At 35.5% G+C, this 22,238-nt stretch overlaps 1 long non-coding RNA gene across 1 annotated transcript; it reads right to left on the reverse strand.

The window, feature by feature from the left end:
- Window positions 1-469: 469 nt before the first annotated feature.
- LOC105478702 (uncharacterized) lies at window positions 470-12,158 on the reverse strand. Its single transcript, XR_985390.2, has 4 exons — window positions 12,099-12,158; window positions 5,832-5,899; window positions 5,656-5,696; window positions 470-4,814 (listed from the first exon to the last, which is right to left on the reverse strand). It is a non-coding gene; the product is annotated as an uncharacterized lncRNA (long non-coding RNA).
- Window positions 12,159-22,238: the final 10,080 nt, after the last annotated feature.

Here is a 22,238-nt window from a genome sequence, read left to right on the forward strand (position 1 = left end):
CCCCTGCCTCAGCCTCCTGAGAAACTGGGATTACAGGCGCCTGCCGCCACGCCTGGCTAATTTTTTTGTATTTTTAGTAGAAACAGGGTTTCACCATGTTGGCCAGGATGGTCTCTATCTTCTGACCTCGTGATCCTCCCACTTCAGCCTCCCAAAGTGCTGTATTACAGGCGTGAACCACTGCACCCGGCCAGAAGGTTACTTTTATCTTTGCTTTTGAGTTGCCAGAGCCCCGTAGAATATGAAAGCTAAGTTAAAGTCAAAGGAAATAGTTTTTGAGACAGAAAGAACAGCTCTATATACTTTATACTCTAGGTACAATCCTGGCAATATATTCAAATAGGTGGCCCATGTAATGGTGTTGTTAAGATACTTATTCCTGGGACAAAGGAGCAGATAATAATGTTCAGAAGCTGATATTTTAAAATTACTTTATCTATTTTATATAAAGAATGCAAATGGTTATCTGTATTACAAAAATTATGAGTTTGCAGTATTCTTTTACAGCAACCTCCACTCTGAATTTCTAGTTCCTGTTTTTGTGAAACAACAAAAAGGAAAATGCCTTGGCGTTTTGGACGGAGAATGTTCATCACAGCTCAGAGTCTTGCAAGACCTCTGAATTGGGAGTCTAGCAACCCTGGGCAGATCATCAAATTTCTCAGAGCACAATATTTTTTTCTACTTACAAAAGATATGCAGTTAAAAATGTAGTTATCAATCTCAACAAATAAAGATGAAGATACATATGGTAATAGATACATGACAATGAAAATGAATTATTTTTATTTCTCTTATTTTGAAATAAGAAATATGAAATCTCTTTTCAGAGTATAGTAATGTTCATTTATTTGTGGATAACAGTGAAAGTTTATATAGTCTTTTTCTATTGATTACCTCAACTTACTTTTATGTGAAATATGCCAGTTAAGTGTCTTATTCCATTTGTCCTGCTAAAACAAATACCATAAAATGAGTGTCTCATAAACAATAGAAATTTATTTCTCACAGTTCTGGTGGCTGAGAAGTCCAAGATACAGGCACCAGAAGATTCACCGTCTGGTGAGAGCCCACTTCCTGGTTCTTAGAACAATGCGTTTGCACTGTGCCCTCACATGGGCAAGAGGACAGGGCAGCTCTGTGGGGCCTCTTTTATAAGGACACTAATCCTGTTCAACACGGCTCTGCCCTCATGGTCTAGTCACCTCCCAAAGGCCCTATTTTATACTGTCATCATGTTGTGGATTAGATTTAGAACAACACAAACATTCAGATCATAGCATTAGGTAAAATAAGCCATCTTTTTCCTAGATAAGAAAAAACACATTTTACTGATAAGAAAAGAGGCTTGAAAGTTTAAGAAGATTGTCCAGAGCCAATGAATGGGAGAATTTAATCCTTCTTCCTGATTTTATCGCACTAAGTTAAGAGCTCTTTCATCTATATCATGTTACATAATCTACAGTTTTATTTTTACAGAAACATCAACAACATCCATAATTCGGTAAATTTTTTGATTCTCCCTTTGTGATTTACATTAATAAAAAGATATTCTTCATTTTAGAAAAGCAATACATCAAAACTTGGCCTTACTGCGGGTGTATATATGTGATGGTATATGTGGTGGATACTAAATACAGTCTATAGGTTTCATAGAGTTAGCAATACAGATATAGGCTATGTTGACATTTTCAGTCACCTGGAAACTCTTGCTGTGCCATACAACTCAAGGGATTTTCTGGGATGAAAGATTAAAAACCTACCACTCTCGTTAATTTCTTGTAGTGAATGTTCAAAGTACCAGAATCTGTCATGAAGGAATTTGAATAGAAGATGATGATTTTTTATCATTTGTTGCTTTTCTAATCTGTTTTCAAATGGAATAAATAAAACCCTATGAATGAAAGCTTGACAGTTTTATGGAAAATAATAAAAAAAATAGTATTCGTCATGATTTGCCCAAAATTAGGGATTGTTCTACCCAGGAAGTGGTTAAGTACTAAAGGATCAGCGACTATTATTCACAAAGTAAAATACAGGCTGTTCACAGATATTTAGAGTGGCAAGAGGAGAGAGAGAAAGGTTGATTCTCCTTAATTCCATTTATTCACATTTCATTTCAACCTCCTTTTGTGGCCTTTCATGTACACATTTTCTGAGAGGCTTGATATATCTTTAGAATACTATTGGAAAGTAATTTTTAAAATTAGAGATGCTGTGTGTTTTTTCAGTACTAAAGGGGAACTTTTGTACCGTTAGTACTTTTGTACCGTTTTGTACTAACGGGTTCATCTTGTCTAGTGATTTCTTGAGAAAAAAATGTTAAACACAGATTCAATGTCTTTAATGGATGTATTGCCTTTCGTAGATCTATTTTTTTTCTGTGTCAACTTTGGTCAGTTGTATTTTTCTGCAAATGTTTCCACTTCAAATAAAGTTACAATTTTTTTTGTCATAAAATTCTGTCAGCTCTTTGTGGTCTCATTAACATCTGTGGGGTCTTTGAAGTATCCTTCCCATTTATAAGTGACTATTAATTTTCTCTATCTCTGTTAAATTTACTAACATAGTCTCTTCTTGTTATTATTTCCTTCCATCTACTTCTTTGCATTTAACTTACAGTTATTTTTCTAACTCCCTGAGATGGATGTTCATATGGTTGATTTTCTTTCACCCTTTTCTAATGCATGCATTTACCATTATAAATTTCTAACCATGGTTTGAGATGAATTCAACTAATTGTGATATGTAATAAGTTGGAATAATTTCATTATTATTTAGTACAAATGATTTTACTATTTCACTTGTGACTTCTTTGATGCATAGACTATTTAGAAGTATATTGTTTAATTTTTAAACCTTTGAAGATTTTACAATGATCTTTTTCTTGTTACCTTAACTCATTGTGGTTAGAAATATGTGCTATATTATTTCTACCTTTTAACATTTGTTAAATTCCATTTACATCTACCTGAAAAAAACTGTAGGTTTTGAGTGTTGTGTTCTTAATATATAAATTCATTCTGTTTCATTATTTGCTTGTTTAAATCTTCCTTATCCATAGTGATTCTTTAATTTTTATGAAAGTGATACATTAAAAATCTAACAAAATGTTTGTGGGCTTATCTATTTTTTGTCTAGTTCTTTACTTTTATAGTATATATATTTTGAATATGCATTTATATGTAAAGGACCAGATAGTAACAATTTTATGCTTTGTGGTACGTATAGTTTTTGTTGCGACTACTTAACTCTGCTATCTAGCATAAACACAACCATGTATAATACATAAAAATACATTGGTGTGCCTGTGTTTTAATAAAAATTCATTTAGAGGAACAGAAGATGGAGGATAGTTCACAGGTTGCTGGTGTATACTACTAGGGCATGTACAGTTTTAATAAGGCTTTTGGACTTAAAGTCAATTTTATCTGAAATTATATAGTAACATCATTTGGGGAGAGGGGTCATGGATGAGGCAAGATAGTGTTTGCTTGCTATACGCCAGTGTTTTCTTGGTGTATCTTTATTGTAGTCTCTTTATTCTCTCTTTTCTCTTCTATTACTTTAAGGTGTGTCTCACAAAAGCCGTACATAATTGGTTTTGTTTTGTTCAATGGGTCTGTGAGTCTTACACTTTTACTTGGAGCATTTACTCCATAATACTCAATGGAATTATTGAAATATTTGAGTCTATATCTCTTGTATTACCATTTGCCTTCTATTTTTCCTATTTGTTTTACATTGTCTTTTCTCTCTTATCTAGTTTCTTTTGAAATAATCAAATGAAATTTTATTTTTCAATCTTCTGCTGTATTTTCTTGTCATTTTTTACATTCCTTTACTATTCTTTAGTGGTTTCTCTAAAGATTACAACATAACATCTTGATTTATTAGCACCTACTAGAGATTAGTACTTTTATTACTTCTCAGAAAATATAAGGGTTTTAAAACACTTTAATTTTCTTAGCCCAATCTCATATTTGTACTATTTTTGACATATTGAATCAGATTTTAAACTTTGATGACACTTTCCTTATTATTCTGCACAATTAAAATTTATTTAAATTTATCTACATATTCACTATGTATTCTGCTGTCAATTCATTTCTCTGTTTGTTTATGTCTGGAAATATTCATCTTTTCCTCAAAAACATCCTTAGGCATTTATTTTCATTCTAGTCCGTTCATGGAAAATTTTCTCTATTTTTGTTTGTCTGAAACATGTTAATTTCATTTTCATATTTGGAGGATTTTTTTGCTAGTTTTCTAATACTAGGTTAGTAACTATTTTATTTCATAATTTTAAATTATTATTTGATTTTCTTCTGGATTTCTTCTGTGTTGTTCATTTCATTATAATTCATTATATTAACACTTTCAGTTTATTAAGAGAAATAATCTCACCCTTTCGCTTTTAATTAACACAAGCTTATACAGAGATTTAAAAATCAGAATGTTTTGGCCCATATACTTGTGAAGTAATCAGAGAAATGGACCTGGATCTAGGGCACAATTGTTACCATAGGAACTCTCCATCTCTCAGTTTTAATTCTTTCTGTGTTAAGCTACAGTTTTTTTTCTTAATATGGTACAAAAGGGAGGAATTCTCATAGATGTCTCAGACTAGAACATCTCCATAGAGTCAGTAATTAAGTCTCCCTCTTTTTCCTAGCACTCTGGAGGACTTGAATCAACTTTATACGTGTTCTGTGGTGGTCTCCAGGTCATTCACTGTACCAGAGTGATGATGTAATGACATGGTTGGATAGGACCAGAATACATGTTCATTCAATGTCTTTGGAAGAGAGGTTCTGCAAAGGAATGGATATAGTATTACACTATAATGACAAAGGAAACTGGTTTATTGATAATACAAAAAAAAATACAACCCCATTAAGAAGTGAGCAAAATAAGTAAACAGACAATTCTCAGAAGAAGACGTTTGTGCAGCCAATGAACATATGAATAAAAGCTCATCACTGATCATTAAAGAAATGCAAATCAAAACCAAAATGAGATACCGTCTCACACCAGTTAGAATGGTGATTATTAAAGTCAAGAAATAACACATGCTGGTGAGGTTGCAGGGAAATAGTAACACTTTTACACCATTGGTGGGAGTGTAAATTGATTCCACCATTGTGGAAGACAGTGTGGCGATTCCTCAAAGATCTAGAAGCAGAAATACCATTTGACCCAGTAATCTCATGGGTGTATACCCCAAGGAATATAAATCATTCTATTATAAAGATACACGCACATGTACGTTCATTGAAACACTAATCACAATAGCAAAGACATGGAATGAACTAAAATGCCCATCAATGATAGACTGGATAAAGAAAATGTGGTACACATACACCATGGAATACTATGCAGCCATGAAAATGAATGAAATCACCTCCTTTGCAGGGACATGGACAGAGCTGGAAGCTGTTTTATCCTCAGCAAACACAGGAACAGAAAAACAAGCAAAAGTGGGAGCTGAACAGTGAGAACACATGGGTACATGGAAGGGAACAACACATATGCCTTTTGGGAGGTGGTACACAGTGGTAGGGAGAGCACCAGGAAGACTAGCTAAAGGATGTTGGGCTTAATACCTAGGTGATGAGTTGATCTGTGCAGCAAACAACCGTGGCACAAACTTACCTATGTAACAAACTTGCACATCCTGCACATGTACCCTGGCACTTAAAAGTTGAAAAAAAAAAGAAAATATAAATGTTAAAAAATAGTACAGCACATAAGGATGCCATGCTTTATTTTATTTCTTTGTTGTGATGTTATGTTGGCTATTTCAGAAAAGACTAATAAAATATAGTTACCCAGCTCCTGTGTCTCTTCAGTAACTCACTTGCATTAGGATCTTTATCTTCAGGTCTATTTCTGGTACCTAAGAGAATTAATAACAATATTGGTTCTAGGGAACAGTCTGCATAAACGACGTAATGATGCTGGCTCACTCATTGCCCAAATAGAAATAAAGATCCTCATCATTTATAACAGATAAGCTGTTGATAGCCTTGACATAATATATCACTATAGTTGATGAGACTTTCACCTGTGACAAATTGGATATATAATACAGGCAGAAGGGACTGCATTGGTTTGTATGTTGCAACTTTTCTGGCATTTGAGAGATACTGGGGGAAATGATAAGCATGAGGACTCTGGAATCAGTTTGTTGTTGTTAGGTATGATTTATGTATTGAAAATAACAAATGGCAAGTTCTGATCAATCAATTTCCAACCCAAGATACAATTTGAAAATCAAAAAGCCTCCTTGGTAGGGTTTAAAGAAACCCTCATTTCTGGCTGGGCATGGTGGTTCACGCCTGTAATCCCAGCACTTTGGGAGGCCGAGGTGGGTGAATCACCTGAGGTCAGGAGTTCAAGACCAGCCTGGACAACATGGTGAAACCCTGTCTCCACTAAAAATACAAAAAATTAGCCGGGCGTGGTGGTGGCGCCTGTAATCCCAGCTACTTGGGAGGGTGAGGCAGGAGAATCACTTGAACCTGGGAGGCAGAGGTTGCCGTGAGCCGAGATTGCACCACTGCACTCCAGCCTGGGCAACAGAGCGAGACTCCATCTAAAACAAACAAACAAACAAACAAAAAACCCTCATTTCCTGAAAACAGAGGGCCAATCGGCTTGGAACTCAATTGTAAGAATGGAAAATTTTGATAGAAATGCATTTTAAATTTAAATAAATCTCCTACAGAGACTTTTCGTCTTGATAGGGAAGGAGTGAGATTCTGAGACTTGAATTGGGAAGGTCTGGGTAGATGAACTTAAGAACATCAAACCCCCAATTCTTGCTCACTCTGCTTGCCTAAAAAAAAAGTATCCCACCACCTTGGTAGGGGCTAGAATTGCTTTCTCCTTTGCAGGAAGACTGCAAAAGGGAGGTAAGGGATGTAATTAATTCTTTGTTTTCTTAATGCTTTCCTCCTCAGAATCTTTCCCCACAAACTCTCAGTGTCACGAGAAAGGTAACTAGTGTCAAGGCACTTCATGTTACAATTAGGCAGATCACGTCCCTGGTAAGAGACAAAGAGAATTACTCACAAATGAGCTATAGGGCCTGATGAATACGTACTGACAAAAGCCAGAGGTAGATATTGAGGATGCTGAACCAGAGTATTAGAATATAAAGTTGGGTAAGATAAATTTTGTCATATAGGAGCACTTTCCCATTGCCTAGTTTTAATGCTGTAGTCAAGGACCCTGGAGCTGATGGGAGTTTTCTTGGAGGCATAGAAAAAATACATAGCTCATATAAAGTGGAAATAGTGTCAAAATACATGAAGGAAAAACTAACAGAGAAGTAAATGGACAAATAGGTATACTTGAGATATTAGCACTCCTAATTATTCTCAGTAATTGATACAAGTTAAAAGAAAATAAATAAGGATGTAGAAGAGTGGAATAGAATTATCAACCAAATTGACCCAATGGAAATCCAGAAACATTCTATCAACAACAGAAAAGTACTCTTCCTTTTTAAGTACACAGAAAATACATTGGGATAGATAATATGGTAGACTATGTAACAAAGTCTCACACATTTTGAAATCATTGGAAATATGTTCTCTTGCTACAAAACGAATAAATTTAAAATTGATAATAAAAAGATAACTGGAAAATCCACAATCACTTGAAAATTAAGCAACACATTACCAAATAAACTCCTTGTCAAAGAAGAAATCACAAGATAAGTTAGCAAATAGTTTGAATTTAATAAAAGTAAAAACATATATTTACATTTGTTATATATTTTGCAAGTAAAGCAGTGCTTAAAAGAAATTTTATAGTACGCAAATTTTATGAAAAGAATAAAGGTCTAATATCAATTATTTAAATTTCTCTCTTGAGATAATAGAAAAAGTAATCAAATTCAATGCAAAGTAAGTAGAAAGAAGAGACTAACAAAAGTGAGAATATAGCCGGGCGCGGTGGCTCATGCCTGTAATCCCAGCACTTTGGGAGGCCGAGACGGGCGGATCACGAGGTCAGGAGATCGAGACCATCCTGGCTAACACGGTGAAACCCCGTCTCTACTAAAAAATACAAAAAAATAGCCGGGCGAGGTGGCGGGCGCCTATAGTCCCAGCTACTCGGGAGGCTGAGGCAGGAGAATGGCATGAACCCGGGAGGCAGAGCTTGCAGTGAGCTGAGATCTGGCCACTGCACTCCAGCCTGGGTGACAGAGCGAGACTCCGTCTCAAAAAAAAAAAAAAAAAAAAAAAAGTCAGAATATAAATAATAGAATTAATATAAACAAATGACAGAGAAAATTAATAAAAGTACAAGTTTTAGATGTAAAAATATAAATAAATTTGATAAACTCTAGGTAGGTTAATCAAGAAAGGAATGAAACAAATTACAAATATTCAAAATAAAACATCTCACTATGTATCCCAGAACATCAGATGAATAACACAATAACTGTTTATATGGATATTCATGCCAAAAAATGTGACAACCTAAATGAAATGAACTAATTAATTAGAAGTCTGAAAACTGATACTGAATGAAATAGAAACTTGGATGGCCCTATACCTGTAAAAGAAATTGTTTATCGTTAAAAATTTTGCCAAAAATACTCCAGGCCTAGTTTTCTTCTCTGGAGAGCAATATCAAACATTTTTTAAAAGAATATTTATTCAACCAATATTATTTCTAAAAATTATGTGAGGAGGGAAAACATCACAATTCATTCTATGAAGTTGTATTACACTGATAAGGAAAGCAGGAAAAGACATTCTAGGAAAAATAAATTACAGGTCAATATTCTTCATGTATCTAGATGTAAAATTCCTCAACAGAACCTCTGTTTTCCACTCCAATATGTAAAAAGTTTGCAATCACTTGTATCACTCTGTCCACACAGAAAAAGGGCTGAAAACAGAAAAAAAAATCTTCCTTAATCCTTCAAAGAATTAAGATCACAGGGAAACCACTGCCCTCAAAAATGGAGAGACAGATAAATACAGAGGATCACAGCTTACTGGGATCAGAAGCCACTACAGCCAGTAACTTGACTACAGTAAAACACTCATGGATTATAATAGTTACAGAGCAAAGACTAATTACAAAGGAGTTTCTAGGGAAATCCAAAGAAAACAGAGAGACAAAAACAAGGATCGTAGAGGAATTTCAAGTCCTTGACTCTTACAACTACAATAAACATGAAACACAGACTAACTCCTAGTCAGATAAGCATAAAACTTCACTCTAAAGGCCCAGTTGCCTCAGTTCGTATTACTTGATACATCATGTCTGGCTTTCAACCAAAAATGACAAAGCATTCTAAAAGTCATGATAACACAGTCTGAAGAGACAGCACAAAATCAGAACCATGTTCAGATATGACAGAGATTTTAGAATTAGCCGACTGGGAATTTAAAATAACCATGATTAATATGTTAAAGGCTCTAATGGAAAAAGTGGACAAGGTGTAAGAAGAGATTGGTAATGTAAGTGGAGACAGAACTTCTCAGAACCAAAGAATATATTAGAAATAAAAACACTGTAACACAAATGACAAATGCCTTTGATAGGCTGGTCAGTGGACTAGACACAGCCAATGACAGGATCAGTGAACTTGATGACATGTCAATAAAACCTCCCCAAACTTAAATCCAAATAGGAAAACGAAAGAGAATAAATAGAACAGAATATCCAGGAATCTGTGCACTCACTCCCCAGCTTTTGTATTTTATCTGTTTAATGCTTCATGCTTGCAAACTTTCTCAGGAGATTGCCCCTCGACTCCTAGAGAGGCTTCAGCCCTCATTATAGAGTCAGAAATTCCTGGGAGTCTGCATTTCCCTTGTGAAAATAAGAAAGCTTAGCTCCCTTTCCTTGAGGCATGACTTGTACTCAGTAGCTCTTTTGAAGTAATTTGATGCTAGGAATTGTCTTATCCTTGTGCCCATTTGGCTGTTCCTCTTTCCCTGCCCTGTTATTTTTTATTGATTTGATGTGGTGGTGATTCTTATAACTTGCTTGTGCATGAATGTTTATCTCAGGGTCTGCTTTGGGAAAGGTCACGTACACATAAGGTAATAACTTTTAAAAAATGAAAGATGCTTCCTAAATGTCACAAACCTATGTAAGTACGTTTCTGATTATATATTATGCATAATTTCTGTTTTCATGCTTATGGAAAGAGTGAAATTTGGGTCATAAAATACATGCCTCGTGTTTATATTAAGGTAAAGGAAAACTCTCTTTTATCTTTATAATCCCTCAAGTTTGAAAATTATGTTTCCTTAAAAGTAGGCACTGTTCTATTTATAAAATATTACAGCAATCGTAGTCTCATTCCATCGTCATATATAAGGAGTCATACATGTTCAAATGTCAATCAGCATGTGTTACTTCAAAATAAAATAGAAGCAGGAGAAATGAGTCTATGAGGTTGCATGTTCATAATAGCTATTTTAATCATAAAGTCTAAATGTCCATCAGGAAAATCTGAGTTAAGAAAATTATAGTAATCCATGTAATAAAATACTATGATCTTCGAAAAGATTGAACAGTTTTATAAATAGTTATATGAATTAATGCCAAGGTTATATAAGCAAGGAAAAAATCAAGGTGTGCAGTAGTATTATAGCCTACTATTTGATAAATTATAAGATTCGCATAATATGTATTATGTGTGGATGTTTGTATATGCATAGAATATAATGGAAAGTATACAAACAAAATGTGGTAACATATTTATTTGTCTCTTGGGAAAACAAATAAGGAACAGAAACAATGTGGGAGAAATAGGAACATTTACTTATAAATGGAAATTTTTATATACATATATGTATATTTATCTGTTTAAGCATATGCATGTATAACCTATTGAATTAATGAATATATGAATGAGTTGATATGTTTGTGTCTTCAGTTTGTTTGTTTTGAAAAATTAGAATTTTATCCCTAATAAACTGATATTGATATTTCCTCATTTTTTTAAAAATTTTAAATATGTGCAGGATATATCTGTTCTTTAAGAAGCATAATATGAAAGGTAGGTTTTATTATCTAAAAATAGGAAAAGACACCTTATTTTGCATTATTCCCAAAATAGAATAAAATCTGAGTGCAAGTGTTGCACCAATAATTATTTCATTTCTTGGTCAAAATGGTCTCTCTAAAGGTCTCTGTATGAGATACAGAGAGAGTTAAGAGGTTTATGCCTTCAGATATATTCTCATTAAAGGTGAAGGAGGGAGCTTTTGACACAGAGAGGAGATCTTGAGAAGGAAAAGTTTAGATGAATTACTTTGAGCCCTCCCAAACCTTTAAAACACTTTATCCCATGCTAAGTATTGAACTTACATACACCTAAACGTGCATGTTGAAGGAGAAGCACTTCTGATGAACACAATTTGAATTATCAAGGAATGTTCCTATTGGGGATGTTTATTACTAATGATTAAAACCTGCCTATTGGAGAGTCTCCCCTTGAAGTGGGGGAAATTCACTGATCAAAGATCAAAGTCCTGGCTATAGTAATACATTTAGCTAGCCAGCACAGAACTCTCAAAAACAAGTTTTAACTTTGAATAATGAAGAAAATATCAATGGAATGAGCTTCAGACATGGGGAAATGGCAGGTAATTTTATTCATTTAATAAGTAATTTTAGGTTACCTATTGTCATTCAAAGCACTACATGGGCACTGTGACTAGTACAAGGTTGAATAAGACAAGGACTCTATCTATAAGAAATGTTATAGCTTAAAGTGATTCAGGGAAAGAAGAAAAACCCATTACAGGATGAAATAATAGAGCTAGTACTCTCACAACACTAGTTATAGTCTCAGACTCTTCATAGCCATGCCATCCGGAGGATAGTACCATAGGGTAGAGCATCCTACTCTGGAAAAACAAATGGGACACTATGGGGAGCAATTATTTATGTCATTTCTTTATTTTTTAATAGTGCATATAAATAAGTAAGCATCTTTAAGAGTATATTTTATTCAGTCAGTCTATATGGATCAGGGAAAACTGCGAAACACTACTCCACATCTTTATTCCTTTGCTAACAGAGGCTTTGTAGCCTCCTGACATATTACTTACCTTAAAAGCAGCAGCAGCATAGATATTCAGCCAGCCAGTTCTAGAAATTTCCCATGATCTTACTAACAGTTTGTATTTTAGTGAGTACACTGTTGGATACAGCATCCACTGCGGCTGTTTTCATTTTCCAGCACAGAACTACTGTGCTTTGTTTGTCAAGAATTCTTTCCTGTTGAGATAAAGGGCTGAGGCACACATTCAACATGGATGAGTATTTTGGTACTTTAAGCTGGAGGCCTAATTTTCACAAGATAAAGACAAGCAGGGTTGTAAAAAAATCCATCAAGTATAAACAAGAAATCATATGCAGACTTTCAAAAATTACTTTTAAATTTCCTGAATTTGTATAGTTTTAAACTTTACCTCAATATGACAGTCATGCAAGTTTTCAAAAATTGAAACAGCACTTCTTCATATCGCTATAGTGTGACATTTTATGAAATATCTGTCTCCTTTTTCTGCAATGATTCCCATAATATGGGAAATATCATGGTGATAAGAAATTTCTTTGATTTTTCTAGCAATTTCCCAAGTCATATATGTGCTTTCACTATCAGTACAAAGTGACATGCTATCCTAAAGCATTTTTTAATCCCTTGGGGGTCTAAGTCTTCAAATCAGCATTGTTCAGTTAATATGGGTGTTTAGAAACAAACTGAATGAAAATCATACTGAGAATATAATTACTTTATTAATACCAATTTAAGACTTTTATTGCTAAGTCTTTTGAATAATCATCATCGTTTTTTCCTCTTAGTTATAATAGCTTCATTTACATACTCACCTGGAGATGTTTTCTTTCAATTCTTATTTTTGTCTTTCAGATACAAAATCCATATATAGAACAACTAAAAAATCAACAAAATTCACAGACTGGAAAGGCAGACTCATCAATAAACAGTGATGCAGGAGTTGGATATACACATGCAGAAGAAAGAAATTCAACCTTTATCTCAGAACATATATAAAAATCAACTCAAAATAGGTTAAAGACTTAAGACTTTAAACTGTAAAATCATTATAAGAAAACAGAAGGTAAATGCCTCTTATCATTGGTTTTAGCAAATAGTTTTTTAATATGACCCTGAAAGCATAGGCAACAAAAGCAAACACAGACAAATCTGATTGGTGTCAGACCAAAAACCTTCTACAAAGCAAATGAAACAATCAACAGACTTAAGAGACAGCACATGGAATAGGATAAAATGCTTTCAAACCATATGTGATAAAGGGTTAATATCCAACATATATAAGGAACTCAAACAACTCAATAGATCTGTTGTGAGGTTTATTCTTACGTATTTTAAAGTTGCTATCACCACTGGAAATGACATATATTTATTATTTTTTTATAGGTCAGTTGTTAGTATGCATAAATGTGATTCATTTGGGCTTATACAATCAAAATATATAGCAAACTTCATGAGCTTTTGTTAATTACAACAATTTGTCAATTGTTCTGAGTTTTTAAAAGAACAAATAATCATATGATTTGTAAATGATGACAGATTTCTTTATTCTTTCTGGTTATTTCTAACTTTTAAATATTTACTTTTATATTTTTGTGCTGTTTAGCCTAACAAATACAACCCATAAGAGCAGATTTGTTTTGATTATTCTTAAATTTAAAGGAGATACTGTTATTATTTCACAATTTGTGGTGATATTTAAGCAGTTTTTGAGGAATACCCTTACTTTATCAAATTTAGAAAATTCTGTTTTATAAATTTGCTAAGGTGTTGATTCTTATATCATTAATGAGTTACACATTTTATCCAATATTTTTGTGCATCTATAGAGGCTGACAACAAAGTATTTGTTTCTGTTGTTGAGGTAAATTGCATAACCAGTTTTCCTATATTCAATAAATTCAACTTAATTTTGGTGTATACATGTTTTAATTCAAAGTTCATTTAAGATATATTTCCAATTTTATTGGCTTAATTTTTTTCATATGATTTTCCTATAATTGTTATAGGAGTTTATAGAATTTTAAACTATAATTATTTCATCCATTGCTAAATTTATGTTTTCAAATAAATTTTGCAGAGTTTTGTCTATTTTATTATTCTTTTCAAATAACCAACTTTTATTAACATTTTATATTATATCTTGATTTTCTAATTCAAATCTATTTATGTTGGCATTACCTTTCTTCATCTTCCTAGGGTTTTATTCCACTATTCTTTTTCTACCGTCTTAAGTCAGACACTTAGCTCATTAATTTTTATTTTTTAAATAGTATAAGCATTTAAATCAAATACAATTGTCTACATCTCTACATTTCTTATTTATATTGTGATATCATCTTTGAACAATTGGCTATTTATAAGTATGGCCATGTTTAAGCATTTAAAAAATCCCAGAGGTAACTAAGGTCAGAGCAGAACTGCAGGAGATAGAGACACCAAAAACCCTTCAAAAAAAGTCGATGAATCCAGGAGCTGGTTTTTTGAAAAGATCAACAAAATAGATAGACCACCAGCAAGACTAATAAAGAAGAAAACAGAGAAGAATAAAATAGATGCAATAAAAAATGATAAAGGGGAAATCACCACTGATTCCACAGAAACACAAACTACCATCTGAGAATATTATAAACACATCTATGCAAATAAACTAGAAAATCTAGAAGAAAGGGATAAATTCCTGGACACAGGCACCCTCCCAAGTCTAAACCAGGAAGAAGTCAAATCGCTGAGTAGATCAATCACAAATTCTGAAATTGAGGCAGTAATTAATAGCCCACCAACCAAAAAAAGTCCAGGACCAGACGGATTCACAGCCAAATTCTACAAAGAGGAGCTGTTACCATTCCTTCTCATACTATTCCAAGCAATAGGAAAGGAGAGGCTCCTCTCTAACTCATTTTATGAGGCCAGCATCATCCTGATACCAAAACCTGACAGAGACACAAGAAAAAAGAAAATTTCAGGCCAATATCCCTGATGAACATCAATGCGAAAACCCTCAATAAAATACTGGCAAACCGAAACCAGCAGCACATCAAAACATTTACCCACCACGATGAAGTCAGCTTCATCCCTGGGATGCAAGGCTGATTCAACATGCACAAATCAATAAACATAATCCATCACATAAACAGAACCAATGACAGAAACCACATGATTATCTCAATAGATGCAGAAAAGGCCTTCAACAAAATTAAACAGCCTTCATGCTAAAAACTCTCAATAAATTAGGTATTCATAGAACATATCTCAAAATAGTAAGAGCTATTTATGAAAAACCCATAGCCAATATCATACTTAATGGGCAAAACCTGGAAGCAATCCATTTGAAAACCAGCGCAAGACAAGGATGCCCTCTCTCACCACTCCTCTTCAACAGAGTATTGGAAGTTCTGGCCAGAGCAATCAGGCAAAAGAAAGAAATGAAGCATATTCGAATAGGAAGAGAGGAAGTTAAATTGTTTTTGTTTGCAGATGACATGATTGTATATTTAGAAAACCCCATCATCTCAGCCCAAAATCTCCTTAAGCTGATAAGCAACATCAGCAAAGTCTCAGGATACAAAATCAATGTGCAAAAATCACAAGCATTCCTATACACCAATAATAGACAGAAGAGAGTCAAATCATGAGTGAACTCCCATTCACAATTGCTACAAAGAGAATAAAATACCTAGGAATAAAACGTACAAGGGATGTGAAGGACCTCTTCAAGGAGAACTACAAACCACTGCTCAAGGAAATAAAAGAGGACACAAACAAATGGAAAAACATTTCATGCTCATGGATAGGAAGAATCAGTATCATGAAAATGGCCTTACTGCCCAAAGTAATTTATAGATTCATGCTATCCCCATCAGGCTACCACTGACCTTCTTCACAGAATTAGAAAAAACTACTTTAAATTTCATACAGAACCAAAAAAGAGCTCATACAGCCAAGACAATCCTAAGCCAAAAGAACAAAGCTGGAGGCATCATGCTACCTGACTTCAAACTATACTACAAGGCTACAGTAACCTAAACAGCAAGATACTGGTACCAAACCAGAGAGACAGGCCAATGAAACAGAACAGAGACCTCAAAAATAACACCACACATCTACAACCATCTGATCTTTGGCAAACCTGACAAAAATAAGCAATGGGGAAAGAATTCCCTATTTAATAAATGATGGTGGGAAAACTGGCTAGCCATATGCAGAAAACTGAAACTGGACCCCTTCCTTACACATTATAGAAACACTAAAGATGGATTAAAGACTTAAATGTAAGACCTAAAACCATAAAAATTCTAGAAGAAAACCTAGGCAATACCATTCAAGCCATATGCATGGGCAAAGACTTCATGACTAAAACACCAAAAGCAACGGAAACAAAAGCCAGAATTGACAATTGGGGTCTAATTAAACTAAAGAGCTTCTGCACAGCAAAAGAAACTATCATTAGAGTGAACAGGCAACCAACCCATAGAATGGGAGAAAATTTTTGCAATCTATCCATCTGACAAAGGGCTAATATCCAGAATCTACAAAGAACTTAAACAAATTTACAAGAAAAAAACAAACCCCATCAAAAAGTGGGCGAAGGATATAAACAGACACTTCTCAAAAGAAGACATTTATGCACCCAACAAACATGCGAAAAAATACTCATCATCACTGGCCATCAGAGAAATGCAAATCAAAACCACAATGAGATACCATCTCACACCAGATAGAATGGTGATCATTAAAAAGTCAGGAAACAAAAGATGCTGGAAAGGAGGTGGAGAAATAAGAACGCTTTTACACCATTGGTGGGAGCGTAAATTAGTTCAACCATTGTGGAAGACAGTGTGGCGATTCCTCAAGGATCTAGAACCAGAAATACCATTTGACCCAGCAATCCCATTACTGGGTGTATACCCAAAGGATTATAAATCATTCTACTATAAAGACACATGTACACATATGTTTATTTTGGCACTGTTCACAATAGCAAAGACTAGGAACCAACCCAAATGCCCATCAATGATAGACTGGATAAAGAAAATGTGGCACGTATACACCATGGAATCCCAGGCAGCCATAAAAAAGGATGAGTTCGTGTCCTTTGCAGGGACATGGATGAAGCCGGAAACCACCATTCTCAGCAAACTAACACAAGAACAAAACCAAACACCACACGTTCTCATTCATAAGTGGGAGTTGAACTGTGAGAACACATGGACACAGGGAGGGGAATATCACATACCAGGGCCTGTGGAGGGGTAGGGGACTAGGGGAGGGATAGCATTAGGAGAAATACCTAATGTAGATGACAGGTTGATGAGTGTAGCAAACCTCCATGACACATGTATACCTATGTAACAAACCTGCACGTTCTGCACATGTAACCTGGAACTTAAAGTATGATAAATAAATAAATTTTTAAAAAAGATCCCCAAAGTCTGATATTTTATTTTTAAAATTCATTTCTGCCTTAATTGGGTTTATGTCATAGCATAAACTTTGAATGTTTGCATTACCCAATTACTAAGATAGGTTTTTTAGCTTTCCACATCTTTAAATTTTACAGTCTATGAATATTTGAGAAGAATGTATTTAATTATTGTGCATTATAATTTATATGGTCATGAGATAAAATTTGTTAATCATATTTTTCAAACTTTACCTTGTTAAATGTATTTAGTTGATATTGCAAATATTTAGGGAGCTTTGCTACAAAAATCCTCTGATTATAAATTGTCAATAATGCATTGTAATAGTGATAATGTTTTATTTACTTGGGGCAGTGATATTATTTATACACGGGTTTAGAATTTATTATATCTCACTGTGAATCATTCTTTTTTATATTATGTGCTAAATATCTTTGTATCAAAACTTTCATTTCTTTTAAAGTCTGATTTGTTACTAATGTGGTTCTGCCTACTTTCTGTTGAGTACTATTTGCCTGGTATATCTTCTTTTGTTATTTTATTTTCAAGCTGAAGTTCCTTTGTATTTTCAAAAGTATATAGCTTGGCTGGGCGCGGTGGCTCACACCTGTAATCCTAGCACTTTGGGAGGCAGGGACGGGTGGATCACTTGAGGTAAGGAGTTCAAGACCAGCCTGGCCAACAAGACAAAATCCTGTGTCTACAGAAAATATAAAAATTAGCTGGGTGTGGTGACAGGCACCTGTGATCCCAGCTACTCAGGAAGCTGAGGCAGGAAAATCACTTGAACCTGGGAGGGCGGAAGTTGCAATGAGCTGAGATGGCGCCACTGCACTCCAGCATGGGTGACAGAGTGAGACTCCATCTCAAAAAAGTCAAAAAATATATGGCTTGATTTTTTAAAAACCCACTCAGAAAATTATTGTCATTTAATAGGTTAGTTTGGTCTATTTATTTTTATTTTATTATGAATATATTTAGATTTATTTCTACTATCTTAATTTATTTATCCTGCTTTTTCTATTCTTGCTTTCCTCCCTTTCAAACTCCAATTGATTATGAAACTATCTTTTGCTTTTTACTGGCATGTGAATACTGTACTATTACAGTTTACCTTTTTATTATTAACACTGCATTGGGAATTGATGTTTTAAATTATATATGTCTTAATACTTACAAAAGTAATCAGTGTTTCTCCACTGGTCTTGGGCATATTAGTACCTTAAATGCTTTTGTCTCAAATAAAATAATTCTATTTTAATCATATTGTATTTTCAAGCATTTTTTTCATATTTTTTCAACTTAGCTGAAATATATGTTCGTGCTTTGACCTAGAAAAATACATTTTCTTTGGATTTTGTTGCATTTTTTAATATTAAGAATTCTAAAAATCAGGGATTCTTTTTGAAAGAAATCTACTTTTCAACATAGTGATTACAATAAATAAAGGCAAGAATATGCATTTTTATCATCTTTTCAGTCATCAGTCAACACATTCTTGAAAGACAGCTGCTCGAAGACTCATTTAATGTGATCCTGCTAGGCATGGACAGATCAGTTAAAGCCAGCCCATTTAATTTCAGTTATCTTCCACTATTATGTTTCTGTGACTATCTGCAGAACTGACATGTGAAGATAAATGCAATGAAACCTGTTGAAATCGAGATTAGTATTAGTTGTTAAAATTTGAAGAATGAATAAATGTAACTTTTTATTCTCCAAAGCAACATTTGTCTAACTAAAAAGAAAAGCACACTATAAAAAATATTTCTTAAAGATAAATTGTGTGTAACTCACAGATCAATCTAAGACCTGGAAAACTATAAAATCAACCAGAGTCATCTCTGCCACTTCTCCAAGTGACATGAAGCACATCAATTCTGCTAAGACTGCACTGTGACACTGTTCCCTCCTCATTTATTCTGGATGGACTAATTTCTGTTCAAATGTCTTCGAAAACCTTAGTCGTTCCACCAGAGTTTGATTTCTGCCACTTTGCCAAAGCAATGGCAAAGAAGTGTTACTATTCTCACAAAACACTGGGTATTAGGGCCTTAATGTTCATGAGTCCTGAAGTATGCATCACAACTTGAATATAATAGTCATTGGATAAATTAGTTGTTATAAACTGAATTACATTATTGGTTTGAAAAATTTTAAGTAGATTTCAACAGTGTGATATATACATGGTAGCATGTTCAGAGAATAACATTTTTCAATATGACAATATTTTAATTAAAATAAATCATGAAGGTCATTAATTAGTCTTCATTCTTATAATGGTTTATATGAAGTCCATTGTGTCATAGAACTGTAGTTCTCTCCTTCTTATTGCCTACAGTGTGGTGAGTGGGAAGCTGTTGGGGTTGGGAGTGCTGGCATGCTTCAACCAATTCATGTTACAGCTCTTTCAATCCGGCCATCCTGCTCTGTCCCCCAGCTCGTGGACCGCCCTGGCCCCACTGCTGCTTCCTGTCATGTGGAACAGCTGCCTGGTGCCAGCAAAGGGTGGGAGGGCTATAGTGTTCCAACAGCTCTGGCTCAAGGAACCCCAAGATCTGGGCCCCCAGAAGGGTCACCACTCTTCACTCCCACAGTCTTGGAGCATGTCACTGCCCACAGCTAAGCAAGCCAGTCAGGAACCACTTCCTGTTACAGCTCCTTTCACTCCAGCTGTTCAGTGGGTACTGAGTTCTTGTCCTACGTCCAGGAAGAATGAGGTTACTCAGACAACTGGAGGGTAATCAAGGCAGTGATGAGCTTTAGTGAGAGACAGAACAGTTCTCAGGAGACCTGAAGTCAGTAGCTTCTTTCTGCAGACAGGTTGTCCCAGCAAGCGTGTGATTCTGGCTGATTCTGGGGTTTTTATGTGCTCAGAATGGAGGAAATGCATGCTGACTGGTCCATGGGCAACCATGGGCAGGCCTGGAAACAGCACCATCCAATTGACCAAAAGGTATTAATGAAGTTCACACTCCCAGTTGTGGACTCCATGCAGAACTGGCAGCCCAGCCCCCAGGCTTCAGGCCTTCTCTGGCTTGAAGGTGGGGTTTAACTGGGGATTGCCCCTTCCCACCTAAGAACCTGTCTTCTTCTGGCCACCATCAACATGCCATCCACAGTGCCCAGGCTGTCTGCACCAAGGAATGTCTACAGCAGGCCCATGCTGAGCCACCCTCAGCCTGTGCCCCACCATACCCACTACCTCCCCTCTGCACTTTTTGGCACCCAAAATCTGGAAAGGACTGAGGCAGCAGTGGGGGCTGATGTGTCAGCACCATCTCAAGTGCACACACACCTGGCCAGGTTGTGACAGTACATGGGCTTAGTTACAACTCCCCAGCTGCCAGAAGCAATAAAAGGCCAGGGAGTGTGAGCAGGTACTTCTGCACCTGCAAGGGCAGGGGGCTTGCTGAGCCCCTGAGAGCACAGGGATTCCTGGGTCTGGAGTTGTGGCTGGGTGGGCTGTAGCTGCACGCTGGAGCTTAGGTTCCTGCCCTGACAACTCAGTAGGGCACAGAGCTCCCACTGAGATCACTGTTCCCGGCTCCCACCAGCTCCACAGAGCACTCACCTCTGGACACAACTCCCTCTGCTGCAGCTGGCATCCCCACAGTGGTCACTTCAGGTGATCCACTGCCACCATCACAAGTTAAACAGGTTTGGGGTGCAGTCACAAAAGGCAAAACAGAAAAGGCAATTGAAGTTTGCCTGAGGTAATATGGCAGCCTGGAGAGCTCTACTCAACCCAGGACCATGCTGTCGGGGTGCTCTGTAGCCTATTCATGGAGGGTCAGCAAATTTCTCCAGACTCCATTTCCATCCCCATTCTCTGCTCTGGGATCAGCCCTGATGTCATATATCTGAATTTCCTTTTAGCTCCCAATCTTATTTCACCCCATTTCATCTCCATATTCTGCATTCCAATAGTCTATCCTGCCCATGACAGCACCATGAACTGAGAAAATAAGCACAGCTTTATCATCTACGGTCTGGCTTGTCTGGGATGAATGTCCAGACAAGGAATTAGAGAACACTTTAGCTGGCCCACTACACCCAACCATTTTAAGCTACAATCTGTGTCTCCATAATAGTGTGTAGAAAATATTGCAAGCCACAAACTATGTGTTTTTCAGAGTAGGTAATACGTAATACACAAAGTGAAAATGTGAATATATCTTCCCATTTCAACACGTTCAGCAGATCCTGTAGATACTTTGGGATGATGAGTAGCATAATTACCAATTTAAAACACATTGTCAGTAGTTAGTCTTGTTAAATCAAACATTGCACTGTGCCAGATTAAACAAAGAAGACTTTAAGGCTATTGCAAGAGAGAAGACTGACCAAAACAAAGCCTGAATTCTACTCAGCCAACACAAATGGTGGGAGTGTATTTATATTCTAGGGGAAGAGAGAGATCATTGTCATCTGTGTTGCTAATTGGCTTTACCTAAAGAAAACATAAACTTTCTCATCATTATGACCTGAGATCATTTTCCATCTTGGAGCAAGATGTGTACTGGAGTCAGTCACCATAGAGACTGGAAGATAGGGAACGATCATAAGGATTATATTTCAAAGAGATGGCCCCCAGGTGCTTGAGAAAGGCATTTCTGGGTTGTCAAACTGGCCAGAGGCTTTTAAAATGATTTACATCAAAGGGGCAGAGAAATAATTTGCAATTACAAGTTTTCTGAAGAAATGTTCTAAGAAAAGAGAAGTCAAGAAACTAGAGTCAGAAAGAA

This window comes from Macaca nemestrina, chromosome 5 (genome assembly GCF_043159975.1).
Source record: "Macaca nemestrina isolate mMacNem1 chromosome 5, mMacNem.hap1, whole genome shotgun sequence".
NCBI classification, from domain to species: domain Eukaryota; kingdom Metazoa; phylum Chordata; class Mammalia; order Primates; family Cercopithecidae; genus Macaca; species Macaca nemestrina.